We start from the raw sequence: 8,086 nt of genomic DNA on the forward strand, positions 1-8,086 counted from the left end.
ACAATAAAATTCAAAGCATACACTAAGTCCCTATCCTACACCAGTCTTAATTACATGCCTGTCACAGCAGTGCATGATGTAGGGACAGTCCAGTCTGTCCGCGATCATCGCTAGGACTGTGTTGGGGCTGGCGCCAAAAGAATTGATATCTATATAAGTGCCAAGTTCTAGTTTAGTTGGGCTGTAATTCAACTACAGGATTTGTCTTGGTTAGTTTTTATAACTATTACCAACAAACAAAATTTTAGAAAAGTACCATATACAGATATAATATAGCCTGTACTTAAAAACTAGCCAAGTCAATTCCTGAACTTAATAAGAGCCCACGTGAACTAGAACATGGCACTTATATAAATACCTATATATCAATCCTTTTGCCGGCGAAGTCAACAACGACGCATATTCTTAATGTTGAACTTGGCTCTCATTTCACATTTATGTATTTGATGGGATTGTGCATCTACTAAAGACGTAAACGTCATGGTCATGACAATTATTATAGAATGTTATAGACATACAAAAAATAAAATAAAAAGCTGTTAATATTTTTCAATATTTTTTATTTATTTATTTTCACGTCAGCAACACTTACATTTTTTACTCGTAGGCTCTACATTAAGCTATAATATTTATTATAGCTTAATGTAGTCTAGGGCCCCTAAGCACTTGGAATGTAGAAGGGCCCCCTTCTCCATCTTCATCTTAAAACCATTGCTAGGTGGCCGGAACCCCCAGACCCGGGCCTTGTGGGCCTAGGCGGAAATCCGACTATGTCTACCCCCCGTCCCCTTTTTTGCGTGAATCCGACTGGTGTATTCCCATCTGTCCCCGGCGGTCACAAATGGGTTTATTCTCTTTCCCATCTGTCCCCGCCGGGCACAGTGGGAAGGATTAATTCCCATTGGTCCCCCCGGCCACAGATGGGAATAGGTTCATTCCCATCTGTCCCCGCTGGGCACAGATCCCCACCACCAGGGCAACAGACGTACCTACTCGCGCAAACAAAGGGGAGGGGGGGTAGACATGGTCGGATTTCCGCCTAGGCCCAGAAGGCCCGGGTCCTGGGGTTCCGACAACCTAATAGCAATGGTTTTGAGATGGAGAAGGGGGCACTTAATTCCAAGTGCTTAGGGGTCTAGTCCTAATCTCTAAACTTATACAAATCAATGCAGTCCTACAGTAAGCTCTTATTGAGCTTCCTTCTTCCATCCATTGTCTATGGAGTTACGGGGATGTCGGGGTCGGGCTCGGGGATGTCTTTTTTCACCCATAAATCAAATTTTGGGAGAAGTCTGAAAAAAAAACATGTTATTCGGCTGACCTACCCGGTTTTATTTTGGTTAATCTAGTAGACAAAAAGTACTTGGAAGTGTAGGTTGACTTTATCATTTCGTTAAGGTTTTCACAGGTGGAGGACAGTAGGTACAGGACATGTATGGGTCACAGACGTCCGCACTGCCAGGGGAGTGCCACGGCGCCCATTTATACATATACTTTATACTTTTACGACTTCAAAAATATTTTGACTGTCTTGATTTCGAATATACATATAGGTAGATATTAGCAGAATATAAGATTCCAAAAGATGAAATCTGAGCCAGCTGTCACCGTAGCCTTACACACAGAGCCACATTTTTTATGTACGATTGGGAACCAATGAGAAACAAGAGGCCCGGGGCCATGTCGATAAAGTCATATCGATAAACTATCGACATTTTTTACAATTTTAATTTTTGTTGAAAGGATTTAAACAACATAGATACCTATAAAAACTTTTATAAAAAAAAGATAAACCGACTTCAAAAAGGATGAAATAAAATATTATCCTTTTTAGGGTTCCGTGTTTAAGTATATGCGTTACCAACTGATATGTTTGAAGTCGGTGCCAAGCTAAATTTTAAACCATATATTCATAGTAATTTTGCAGTGCAATTCGATAAAGATATAGAAGTGTCCTACGTGGGCGATCTCGTTGCGAACGCGAACGCCTTGGGCCGGCCGTGCCGTGCCGCGTCGCTTCGCTTCGCGTTCGCGAGTGTTCGCCTATGTAAGACGCAGCGTACACGTACGGCGTACCTCAGAACAGAACACACGGTTGAACCTTCTTGGCGCAGTTCGTACCATGCTTGTCGGCACGTTAGTGTAAATCTAATACGTTTTGTCGTCGTATTTTTTTAAAGAGCATTTACTAATTCTTGAACAGTCATAGCACGCAAGTGTGGGATTGGGACTGAGTTATTTTCTGTCGCTTATCCAGAGGACTACATTTCAAAATATAAAACAATTCAAGGAACCTTCATGCAAAATTTCAGCTAAAGCGGTTCAGTTGTTTAGCCATGAAAAGGTAACAAAGAGGCAGACATAATTGCTTTCACGTTTATAATATTTGTACAGTTGTAATGGGATTTATAGATATAAAGCTGATTATTTTTGACTGGTATTGTTACTACTTGGAGTACTTGGTTTGGCACCGACTTCAAACATATCAGTTGGTAACGCATATACTTAAACACGGAACCCTAAAAAGGATAATATTTTATTTCATCCTTTTTGAAGTCGGTTTATCTTTTTTTTTATAAAAGTTTTTATTTTTCCATTTTTAGTTTTAAGACATTGTTAAGAGCGTGACGCATGAATGAAAAACATAATCATGTTTAACTGTAAATTCGTAAACTTTATTAAATAATCAGAATCACTAAATCCATTCTCCGCCCCGCCACTGACCCAATCCCTCAAACCCCCCGATCACTCAACCTCAAAGCACATCAACCCCTGATCACTGAACCCCTCGACCCTAAACCACCAACCCTTCAACAGCCATTCCCCGACCCCTAACCCCAGACCCCTTAACTCCTAACCCTAACCCCCAATCCCTTAACTCCCAACCCCTCAGTCCCCGACCCATCAACTCACCTCCCCTCAACCCCCAACCTCAAACCCCCCAAACACTAATACCCTCTACCTTCACCTCTCAGTCTCTTTGGTTGTTTCCAACACTACCTACATCAAAAATCATAATACACATACGAGGGAAGTTATCAGTAGCCTTACCACGAGTTTGACATTGATATATTCGCTATCGTGTGCGTAACTTACTGTTTATGCATCTCGCTCGTACTGGCATATTAGTGAACAAAGTAAGTTATGAAGAATATTTAGTGTCAAACTCGTGGTTAGGCTACAGTTGCACTACATCAAATTGGTGGTTTTGGGGAGGAAACGCTTGAGTTACTTTAGAAAACACCGAAATTACCATACACGTGCCTTTAAAAATTGAGGAGTTCCCTCAATTCCTCACGGATTCCATCATCAGATCAAAACCAAAAATATTACGAAAACACCTTGGAGAGGTAACTTCTTTCAAACAGAAAAAGAATAACTCAAATCGGATCATGGGTGCCGGAGTAATCGCTGAAATCATTATCATCAAAACAATCATCATCATCAGCTCCACTTCATCAAATTGGTGGTTTTCGAGAAAAAATGCTCAAGTTGCTTAAGAAAACGACCAAATCACCATACATGTGCCTTTAAAAATTGAGGAGTTCCCTCAATTCCTCATGGATCCCATCATCAGAACAGCACCAGATTAATGTGAGACCACCTTGGAGGTAGTTCCTTTCAAACAAAAAAAGAATTGTTCAAGTCGGACCACGGGTCTCGGAGTAATCGCTGAACATCCTACATTAAAAAAAATCATCATCACTATCTTCAAAACAATCATCATCATCAGGTCCACTTCATCAAATTGGTCGTTTTCGAGAGAAAATGCTCAAGTTGCTTATGAAACCACCCAAATCACCATACATGTGCATTTAAAAATTGAGGAGTTCCCTCAATTCCTCAGGGATCCTATCATCAGATCAGAACCAGATTAATATGGGACCAACTTGGAAGTAGCTCCTTTCGAACAAAAAAAGAATTACGCAAATCGGACCACGGGTCTCGGAATAATCGGTGAACATACATAAAAAAAAAAAATAGCCACAACCGAATACAGAACCTCCTCCTTCTATGAAATTGAAGTCGGTTAAAAATGAACAGTTAACCATTATAACACCACTTTATATAATTATTCTTATCAACCAATATGTTTTTGTGAAATCGATATTGAAATCGGTCTGTGAATTATTACAATATGATACATATTTTTTTTACCACACAAGCTCGTAACGACCCGCTTTATTTTTCAAAAAACGGAAGAGAAAGTTGCATCTGATGTTGATTTCTGATGTTGCGAGTATATAGAATTGACTTTTATATGATGATTTTGAATGATATGTACCTATTAAATAACACTCATTTGGATTTGATTTGTAATGTTTTACAGTTATTATTTAAAAAAAATGTGTTTCACTTAGTAGCAAAGTTTATTGAAATAAAAATAATATTTATAAATTTAATCTTTTGTTTAATTAATTATTCAATGGGTAGAAATCTGCTAGAGCACATTCTCTTTTTTAAGTCAATACCTATACTCTTTGGCTAATGTCAAACATTCCCGCACCGAAAACCGCGATGTATGATTTTATAAAGTAGGTATTCATAATCCATTAGCATCTCTGTCATGTTTATTTTTAGTAAAGACATCGAAGCTTCAATAGGCATGATGACAGTAATTAAAAGTCACTAAAATATTATATTTATTCATTTTTTTTTATATTTGGCGAGATTGGTAAATGTTTTCTTAAAATTTAATTACAAAATACGTAAGTCCGCCATGATTCGGTGAACACCAATCAGAGCGAATGACGTCACGTTCATGTAAACAAATATCCAAAGTACTGGTTCTCCTATGGTTCTCCTGCTATTTTATTTACGATTCACGGATTTAATTTAAGTAGTTTAAACGGAATATTAACTAGTAATAATAACTTGAATCATGGAATAAGGGTTTACTAAGGCAAACAGTGCTAATTTTCCTAGAATCGATGTGATGATGCTTGGAGTTTTTTACAATCAAACGAAGTTTTGTTCAGCAGAATTTAGAAATGTCAAAAGTTCCGTAAGTACAATAACAATATTTATAATTATATAAAAATCATACTAATTTAAGTAATTAACTAAATCCAAATCCTGTAAAATCGCTTTTTATGTGTATTCCATAGCAGGTTAATATTAGAATTTGTCATTATCTATTAAAGACAACACTGGTGTAATTTGAAACCTAACCTCAAAACTCTACTCTTATGCAACTTTTATATTAAAGTTACGCCTCAAACAAGATAGATATGTTAGGTATAGAAACTAAAAAATAAATTAAATACTCACATAGAAATGATCTTCGCAAAAATAAAGACGAGTCTTAGGCACTACGGCCATTGTCTCGCCTTGCAAGTTTAAGCTACTTGTTTCGTGTTGTTTTATTGTGTGGAGCATGCACAAATAACTTATTAGGAGTTGTTATTGATGTGTTATTACACTGAGGAGCCGCACAACATTTATACACTTTGGTATTCATATTTAATAATTCGAAATAAACAAATTATTTAATAAGCTTCTAAGGAACGCCTAGAACGCGCGTTTTGTTTATATGAACTTGACGTCACTAGGAACGCCATGACACTTACAAGTTATGGAGCGAATTTAAAATCTAAAAACTAAAATGTAGTTTTTTCCTACTAAACCTTTATTATATGCAGAAATATGTTACTCATAGTAAATAATTTATGATTCTTAACATTATAGGACAGTTTTTCAAAATCTGTCATCATGCCTATTAAGCGGTATTCCGTTCCGCTGTGTAGAGATTATCGATATTTCGCAGGAAAATTGTAGGAATCCGCCGTTTACAAACGGCGTCGTCAATTTACAAACGTTTCCACGTTTGCAAATTGCCGAAGGCAAATTGTTAGTGCGCTCAATTTGAGCCCCCTAAATTCATTACAATCCAACCCTTTGTTTTAAAATGAGAACGGAACTCCGTTTGCATGTGAAGGTAAAATACGGCCGAGCTTGCCGGGGACACTTAAATGGCAAATTTCATCGAAATTAATCGTTAATTAATTTTGCAGAAATCGCGAAGCGTCTGAACAACAGCTCTCATTTTTAAGAAAACTGAAGCTCTCATTTTTAACAAAGAAAATACGTTTAAAGTAGGTACCTATGTATTCATTTATTAGTTGTATCGTGTTACCGTGCGCCGGTATCACTATCTGTCTACCTACTCCTAAACCTACCCTATTAACAGCGGTGAATTTATTAAAAGTAGGTACAGTTGATGTTTTTTTTTTAGATAAATAATTCAATAAATATTCTTTATTCATCACCATTGGTCATACACGGGTCACTTAACTTCAAACTCGGGTAAATCCAGCTGTCAGATTTTGCGATTTTGGTTTTTGCTATAGGTATTTCCTACGAGGGTCGAAACAATATGTATATGTATAAACACACTTGTTACTTTACTTACAGTTTCTTAGTATGTGCACAGTAATCAAAGAGCTGAATTATGTTTCTGTCCTCTGGGAACGGATGGTAGCCCGTGGTCTCGCGGCACTGGAATCTTAAGTCCATACAAATAGTGTCCAAACGTGCAACCGTTTTGCTTGCTGCATCGTATTTGCAAACCACATCAGGGCTGAAACATAAAAATACTTAACATATTTATTTATAAAACAACGAGCCAAGAGCATATCGGGCCATGCTCAGTAGTTACCTATCACAACGGGCAGACTTAAAAGTAGGCTTTTTGTAGATAGTTAGATACCGTAAAATGGGGTGAGTAGGGTTCGCGGGGAGAGTTGGGTTATGAATGGGGAGAGAAGGGATGAAAGGGGGGTGAGATGGGATTTTAAGGCTACTGCTACAAAAATAATGTATTCCAATTTAAAATGGAGCTATAGTAATACTCATAATTAAAAAAAAACGATCCATCAATCTTCCAAAATCATCTTTGTATGAAAACCCATCTCACCCCAATTACGAGGGACTACGGGGTGAGGTGGGATTTCCTGTTTATCGTCAAAGTAATGAAATGGAACAACCCAAAATTAAATAAAAATTAAAATACAAACGTCCGGAACACTTATTATATACCTATACACCATTCAGTTTGCATATGTAAAAATAAAATGTTATCGAGGTTTGAATGTCAGTTTTGCTCCTACTTACCCCATTTTACGGTACTATAGAAGTAAAAGCAAGATAGTATTTTGGCAATACGAGTCATCAACAAAAAAATCACGAACCCATGGCCCCATGGGTCTAAAATGCACTTTAAAAAATTATAAAAAAAGTGCACAAAAACTAAAAATTTGAAAATTATTTCTAAAAATGAGCAATATTATTATTATTTAATTCAATCTGGGACGAAATGTCCTGTTGTACCGCCGGTATATCTAAATGGCACACCCCTTAAACGAGTGACATGTGTCAAATATTTAGGCCCCTTAGGGCCAAGTTGCACCAACCACAATTAACAGACTGATCAACGTCAAGCAGCAGAGAATTATGAGACTTCCCATACAATAAAATTTAGCGAATGCTAAAACGGTGACAGACGAAACCGTTACCAAACCAAACGACCAAACCAACCCAAAGACCAAACGGTGCAACCCGACCTTAGTCGATGAAAATCTGCGTGACGAGTTGACGACGCAGATATAGATAGAGAACGTAGGGCGCTGGCGATAAGAGCGAATGTGATAGCACATAGGTTCAGAGGTTGTACAGCTCTGGTCAAAATAACTCTCTTTAGAGCCTACTGTACCTCTCTTTATACCTGCAGCTTCTGGGCTAATTATTCGCAAAGAGCGATCAGCGATCTACGGGTCCAGTTCAACAACGCCTTCAGGGTGCTGTTGCGTCTGCCGCGCTTCTGCAGCGCGTCAGAGGGCCTACCTCGAATCACGTTCGACGTGTTGCCTCCCTGTCTCACTTACGTACTAATTTACAAGTGCGACAGAGAGGCAACACGTCGAACGTGGTTCGCGGTAGGCCCTCACTCCCTCAGGCATGTTAGCGGACGCGTAGGTAGACGGTTTCTTTGCTACAATAAGAAAGCGCGCCGCCGCGACCCGTCGGCCGTCGCAGAGTGCTTGACAGTAGCAACAGTATCCTGAGTGTGATAGCGGTTAGGGTCGAT

The sequence above is a fragment of the Cydia strobilella genome, chromosome Z (genome assembly GCF_947568885.1).
Source record: "Cydia strobilella chromosome Z, ilCydStro3.1, whole genome shotgun sequence".
In the NCBI taxonomy this organism is placed as follows: domain Eukaryota; kingdom Metazoa; phylum Arthropoda; class Insecta; order Lepidoptera; family Tortricidae; genus Cydia; species Cydia strobilella.